General features: G+C 38.6%; 1 pseudogene; it reads right to left on the bottom strand.

Annotated features, from left to right (window-relative positions):
- Positions 1–4,017: 4,017 nt before the first annotated feature.
- LOC138175544 (actin-related protein 3 pseudogene) lies at positions 4,018–5,175 on the bottom strand (annotated as a pseudogene).
- Positions 5,176–8,045: the final 2,870 nt, after the last annotated feature.

Here is an 8,045-nt window from a genome sequence, read left to right on the forward strand (position 1 = left end):
AAGTGGCTTACTACTGCTTCTCTTAGTCCTAGGGGTAACCCTGAGGGATGGGGGTATCTAATACTATTACTCACAAATTTCCATCCAATATGTTTGTCCAAATAAGAATCAACATATTAACATCTCCCCAATATCAATCAACTCATTGACAAGAGTTATCTTTTACAAAGCAATATTTACTGAGAGGGTATAGCATGGAATAAAGCATGACAATATCCCATTGAATTATTGTGCATTTTTCCTTCTATACTCCTTGTTCATTCTTTGTTTTTGAAGAGGACCAATGGCGTCATGTGGGTTGAGTCTTGATTTGCTGTTGAATTGGATTTAAATGAGGCAGAGTTACATAAAGCCTTCAGCTTCACTCTCTTTTCCAGAGTCATCAGAGTCGAGTGAAAACACTTATAAGTCAGGATGACTGGTGATGGTCCAAGATGCAGTGCATGACCTTGGCATCTTCAATGTCTGACTAACCTCAAACTGCTCCATGGTGCCTGCTTGAACCACTCTAAGCACTTATTTGATCTCTGGAGAGAATGCACTCAAACTTAATGTTCTCCTTAGAAAATATTACCTTGCTAAGGTTACTGCTGAATCCAGCATAACCAATGGATAAGTCACTTGCACGAAGGATATAGTGCCTTAGCTACTGAGTTCATTCACTCCTGGGAGAGATAGAGCAAAGACCCTCCTCAGGGCTTGTTCCTCATTGGACCCAGCTGCTGCTGTAAATGGCTGCCTTTGTTGTCGGACCTTTGATGCCTCTTCCAACTTTTTGAAGCTCACAAGGTCACAATGAAGTCTGTTCTGCCTCTAATACACTAAGATCAGAAAAAATTAAGATAAAGAATGAAGATACAACAGAAACAGAGATGTTGTATTCTAATAGACACGTTGTCTGGGAGTGGTGATGAGCTCCCTCTACCCCCAAATTCCCAGTAGTTGTTTCTCCTTCAAAGTCAAGGAAGAAAAAGAGACTTTTTTAAATGAACCTTTTTATACACAAACAATTCTGGCTTAGCAAGTCAATTCAAAGGCTTATTTTCACCACACAGTAAACTGACAACCCCGCCCCCCCCCCCCCCAAACAATCAGTATATCTATGTCTCTTCTGAAATGGGGAGGGAACAGGCCAGGCTTCCCCATCATATATTTCTGAAAGAAGACTCATCCAGCCTCCATATGGATTGGCAGCAGACATCAGATATTGCCCATGCTCTAAGGTTGTTGGCCCATTGTCCTATTACATAACCGTAGAGTCCGTCTAGTGGGCCACACCTCCCGGCATAGTGGCCAATCTTCTCTGATGCTGTCAACACCTCCATCCCCAACTTTAGCAATCACTTCTTGGTGGAACAAAGTTTCACTCAGGAGTTTCTGAATCATCCCCAAAGTGCCAAATCAGTCAGTGCTGAACCACATGTGTCCCCATAAAGTTACCTAGGGATTTCAGGTGTGTGCTCTAAGGCAGAGGTGTTAAGCATATGGGAGTGGGGAAAATGTTCTCAAATGCACCCTAACCAGAATCAAATGTGATTGGGAAATATTTAGCAAAATAAACAAAAATAAAATAGATAATGTTAATATTGGGTTTTTATGTCATTGCAACTTTCAGGGATCCCTATGTATCCTAAAGAAGAGTTTAGTGGCCCTTTTCTATATGAGTTTGACACCTATGCTTTATGGAATGGTCCCTGAAGACCCATCCCCATACCCTCCAGGCATAACCAGGCTACATGAGGATAGAGCATTCTCCTATTGCACTATCCAGTATTTACAAGATCATAGAAAGGATGTCAGAGGTCTTTTAGTCCAACCTATGTATGAACAGGCATTTCTTCTACAATATCCTTCAATGACTGGTCATCAATCTTCCACTTGAAGACTTCCAGTGAGTTAATTACACAAAGTCAATTCAATATAACAAGTATTTATTAAATATCTTCTATGTATAAGACATTGTGCTATATGCAAAGGATATGACAATTAAAAAAATCCAGCTCCTCTTGAGAAGCACACACTGAAAAAAGAATCTAAGATGGCAATGAGAAGAGAGTGGATTCCAGGCATGGAGGACAGCTAGTGCAAATGTACAGGGGCGAGAGATGGAATGCCAACTTCAGGGAAAGCAAAGAGGCCAATTTGGTTGAAATAGCAACTGTTTGATGGGTAGTAATATGAAATAAGTTTGAAAAGTGACAGAATCAGAATGTGAAGGACTTTAAGCATCAAAGTGAGGAGTTTGTATTTCAACCTATGGGCAATAGGGAGCCATTACATTTTTCTAGCTCAAAAATCAGTATTTTATCATTCTGCACTAAGAATGGAAGGCAGATAAGTGGTGCAGTGAATAGAGCACTGGCCCTGAATGCAGGAGGACCTGACTTCAAATTTGGCCTCAGACACTTAACACTTAACTAGCTGTGTGACCTTGGGCAAGTGACTTATCCCCAATTTCCCTGCCCTCCCCCTCCAAAAAAGCAGAAATAATAATAATAATAATAATAATAATAAAAGAAAAGAATGGAAGGCAGAGATGAAAGACTGGAGACACATTAAGAGGTTATTAAAATAGTCCAAGTGAGAGGTGATGAGGACTTGAACTAGTGGAAAGGAAAGGACAGATGAGAAACTTATGCGGAGGTAAAACATAAAGCTTGGCAAATGATTTGATGAATAAATGAAAGGGAAGAGTTAAGGATAACTACTGAATTGCAAACGTCATTTCAAGGAAGGGTGGTGGTGGCCTAAGCACAAATATTTCAGAAGTAGGTTTGGTGATTGTGGTGGTGGTTGAGGAGATGAGTTAAGTTGGTACGCCCATAAGATATCTAAGTGGAAATTATTGTCCACTAGGCAGCTAGCTGGACTAGTGAGATCATTTTATGACTGGGGAGTTTACAGTTTTAGTACTAAATATGTAAACTTAGAAATAGAGACAATAATTGAGCCCATTGGAATTAAAGAGGAGAAAGAGGGAGAGAGCAAAAGAGAGAAAAAGAAACACACAAATAGAGAGGGGGAGGTGTGGAAAGACAAACCATGACACATTTCTGAGAGAAACCCAGTGTTAAAGAAAGAAAGATAGATGACTGAGAATGAGATTTAAAATAGAAAGTAGAACCAGGTGAAAACAGAATCATGGAAGCTTAAGGGTCAAAAGTGATAAAGGACCAAGAAGGATAAAGACTGAGAAGAGGTAATCAGATTTAGCAATTTTGAGCCACTGTTAACTTAAAAAAAAATTGTGTCTTTATTGGAATGGTGTTAGGCTTTAAATACACCAATTCTGATATTCACATTTGGTCTTTATAGAAATAAGACTACATAACTGCAATACTGGTCCAACAATCTTGTCTTTATTTTTCCTTTAAAGCAAGAAACAGAGAGTATTAAGAAAGCACTAGCAGGCACCAGTTAATCCAAAGATACTATCTTTAGATCCAAAAAGCTCTTGTGAAGAAAACCGGATTATTTTTTGATGGTTGAACATTTTAATAATTAGAATAATGCGACTACATAAGAAAATGTCATGAGGCCTTTTTAAAAAATTATTTTATAGTTGTCCTCTCTTTTCCCCAATAGAACAGTTTTTCTTTTAGTTTTTTTCCTCAAAGTATAAAAAAAAATCTGAAATATAAACAAGCTCTTGCATTGTATACTTGGAAGTGAGTAATTCAAGCATTATAGAGCTATCTGTTAAATTCCATCAAAGCTTGGATAATCAATAAATATTCAAAATATCTTGTCACAGAAAAAACTAAAACTCACTTCTTTTAGTTACATGTAGATTCGAATATTGTCTAAAGAAAAACACATTTAATCATTTTGACTTTCTTCAACATTCGTATATTGATACATTAATTAAAACATTCCTGTTGAATTATGTTTATTCTTTTTCCCATGAATCAATCTCAAGTCAGTTTGCTATCTTAACATCAGTCATCCAAACAAAACAGGCAATCAGAAAGATGAACTCTTCCCTGCTTCCCTAACTGTTAGAACTATGAAGTCAATTTAAAGACATGACCCCAAACACTGGGTTGTGGCAGTAAATGCCAAGTCCAATTCCTTTAGTATTGATACCCCAAACAATGCTGCATATTGCTGAATATGGTGTGTAAAGACTTGCACATCAATAGGCTTGGGCTTCAGTCTGCCACCACTCAATTCTTCACTCAGTTTCAGCTTTGCATCAACAGTTCTTTTCAAATCTCATTGTATTTCACATCCAAAATCCCTGAACGTGATTGAACCCCCGGAAAGGACAATATTCTTATAGAAGTGACCTCTGACATCTATGGAGCAATTCTGAAGTACTTTATCTACTACTTTTGAGATAGGTTGTATGAAGTTTGTATGAGCAAACTGTGGATGAAAGATTTCTGGACCCAGGAACTGTTCATGACCAACATCAATGGAAAATTCTTTCTTTGAGATTGCATTGATTCCAGTATACTGTTTAATCCATTTTGGCCCATCTGTATCATAACTTCTTAAATTTTGTGACTAAATCTGGACAGACATAGCTATAATGTTCCTTCACTAGTTAGCTGTTTCCAGGGATTTTTCAGGAGGAATTCCTATTTCTCCTTCCTCCCAGTAACTGATGAATAAATTATGTTATAGCTCTCCCAGCAATTGGAATGTGCTTAATATAGCTGCCAATAACATACCCTTCAACTACAGGAATGATATCATGACACTATCTCCACTTTCTATAACTGTACCAGTCAGTTTTTTTTGTCTGCTATCCTACCTGTCTTGATGTTTAGCATGCAGCTAAAGCAAGGACAGCCTGTACAAGTATGTATAGGCCTGGAACATTATAGGATTTAAACATAATTTCAACTGTATATTCCCTGTTTTCTGGTATATTTAGTGGAGGTTCAGTCAAAAGAAAATAATTATGTTCACATTTTGCTCTTAGGTATTTAAAGATTACTTTTCCCATAAATCTCTCCATCAAGTTCCAATCTTCAACTATCCCACGATGGATTGGCCTCTTTGTTGCATAAGTTGGCTTATCTATTGCTTCATCCCCAGTAAAGAAGTCTAGATCATCAGCACCCTTCATCACCCTCCTTTGTCCTTGATCTCTTACTTTTGCAGACTCCTTGATGGATATACATGAAGGAATGATAAACTGTGGTTCTGTATTTTCAACATATGCAAGTTTTGTATATCATGTGCCACAGTGGTATACAAAGGCCAGAAACTGTCCCACCATCTTTTTCTTTCTTTTGCTGCAGTAAGGACTGGGGGAGGGAGAAGAAATAGGAAGGTGGGGGGTGAGGGCTAGCCATCCACAGCCAGGAAGGCCTCAGCTGAGAGGCAGCTGAAGCAGTGGGAGTGGCCAGGGTGGCAGACAGGCAGAGAGGAAGGGCAGCAGCCTTGTCCAGCCAGCCATTGGTAACTTTGGAGATAGTATATTCAGTCAAGTGATGTTATTAAAAACCAGGAGTGGAGAAGTGATTGGGAAGTGAAAATGAAGAAGAAATGAGCATGGATATGTTTATTTTTTTAAAGAACGCTTCTTGTGAAAAGGAGAGAAGAGATAGGATGATAATGATGAATCATCTATCATCTTCTGGGGGAACATAGTCCAGATTTCATTGAATATGTATTTGTATATGTATATGTATATGCATAGGTATATTTATATATATATATATATATATGTGTGTGTGTGTGTGTGTGTGTGCGCATATAAACACACACATCACTCTCATTTCATTTCCCAGTTTTTCATCTATCACTCCTTTCTCTTTTTTTAACTCTTCCAGGAATTCTTGTTGAGCTTGTGTCAAATTAGCATTTTTCTTTTAGGTTTTGGTTATAGGGATTTTCACATGGTTGTCATCTTCTGAGTTTAGGTCTTGATCTTCCCTGCCATCACAGTTGATATTTATGGTCAATTTTCATTTCATTTTGTTGTTGTTTGCTTATTTTTCCAACTTATTTCTTCATTTTAACTTAATGTTAACATTAGACTGTGCTCACCTGGGGGTAGGGAGACACTGTTCCAAACTTCAGCCTTTTTTTGTGCTGCTGTTTTCAGAGCTAGTTCTGAGGGTCTACAAGGTTTTGGGGCTTCCAAGGTAGAATTATTCTAGGAAAAGTGTGGTCACTGTTTTCCTGGTCTTCATTCTGGTCTTTACCCATAAAAGGGCCCTGCTTCCCTGACACCACAAATGCTAATAGTGCTCCTTTCTGCCTTAGAACTGTGACCATGGTCGATAATCCCTTGTGACTGACCACAAGGGCTCCTCTCCATATTGGATCTGTGACCCAGAACTGAATATGGGCAATAAAGTTGCCCATCAGAGCCAGTTGTACCCAACGCTAGCAAAGGGTCCTTTGTAATCTTTTTCTTACCAGTTGTCTGACCCCCTTAACGTCTCTAGTCCAAGAGCTCCCCAAGATACTGTGACACCCCTAATGTCACAAGCCTTTCCTGCCAACCTCCTAAGTTGTCTTGGTCTAGAAAAAATGTCTCACTTTGGCTTCTTATTAACTGTGATGTTAAAAAAGTTGATCTGAGGGGAATATTGGGAGAACAAAGCTGCGCTGTCCTGGAGTCTGCCATTGGCTCTGCCCCTGCCTATCTTCCTCTTTTGTCTCTCAATCTATCAGTTTATCTTTTCAACAACATGCTCAACACAGACATTTTATCAATAAAAGTTCATATCTATGTAGCCACCCCTCTTTGAAAAACAACAACAACAAACTACTTTAAGAGTTATGATTTCTTCATTATCTTACTCCCTTTTCCAACCACAGAATCGCAAAAATATATGACTTCTGGATTATGGCTGTTTAAAATACTTATCACCCCAGTAATGGGAATAAACTCACATAAGCCGATGAAAATTCACTTCACTTAATCTAGGAGAATGGAAGTTCCTTGAGGTTAGGGGCTATCTTTCTATTAGTCTTTGTATTTATAGCACCTAGCCCATTGCCTCGCACATAGTAAGTTTGTAGCAGGTAAATGCTTGTTGGATTGATTTCAGTTGGAAGATGATCAATTCTGTAGCTTCCTTTCTCTATTTTGTGTTTACACTGTGACCAAAGCAGATTGTGAGAATAAATGCATTTATGGTGGGAATAAGGTTGCAGTCCCAATGACTGTGTACTTTTTTTTTTTTTTTGCTTCAATTTATCCTGTGTGCTGTCATTCTTTGTAATTACTATGGGTGGAGATATTCCTTCCTGGCGCCCAATGTGGAGGGGAAGCCTGAACTATTTTCCATTAGTGTTGGGATTGCCTTTGGCTTTTGGCCCAGGCCCCTTTAAAGTCTTTAAAACAAGTTTGGGATCAATGATCTCCCTTGGTTTTCCTAATTTCTATTGCCTCAAGTCAATTTTACATTTTCCAAGCTTGATGTTTCATTGTATTCCATTCACATTCTTTCAAGGAATCTCTGAAAATGCCCTTTTGAAGCATAAAGTTCTGTAGAGAAAAGATTAAAAATCATGAATTGATTGCTATTTTCTCTTTCCCTGTATGAGTCAGACTGCATCCCTCCACTTTGTGGTTAGAAAGGGGAAACTTTGTCTCAGATGTCACAAATGCTGCTCTTAGAGAGCCATAGAACTGAAATGCTCTCTAGAGACAAGCCACTCATGCTCCTTAAACACTCAGTCCCCATTCACACTTCATTTTTCATTTTCCTGTATTCATATGAAATCTTGTACTTCAACCCCCTGCTTCCAGAGCTGCACTTAAACTGTCTCAGAGAACTGTCTAACCTTATGAGAAGGTGATTCTTCATGTACTGACTAATGTCATGGGCTCTTCCCCTTTATTTTATTTTATTTTGAGAGACTGAGGTCTTTGAAGGCTAAGTAAATTGCCCATGACTAAAATTGATATCTGTTGCTCTGGGGATGGAAAAGAGCTTCCTTTCACCATTCAGAGGATCACAGATTTAGAACTGGAAAGGAATCTTAGAAATTCATGGTGGCAGCTAGATGGCACAATGGATAGAGCAGGAAGACTCATCTTCATGAGTTTAAATCCAGTCTCACACCCTCACTAG

The sequence above is a fragment of the Petaurus breviceps genome, unplaced genomic scaffold (genome assembly GCF_028583685.1).
Source record: "Petaurus breviceps papuanus isolate PSGF00001 unplaced genomic scaffold, PetGlider_PUasm1.0 77, whole genome shotgun sequence".
In the NCBI taxonomy this organism is placed as follows: Eukaryota; Metazoa; Chordata; class Mammalia; order Diprotodontia; family Petauridae; genus Petaurus; species Petaurus breviceps.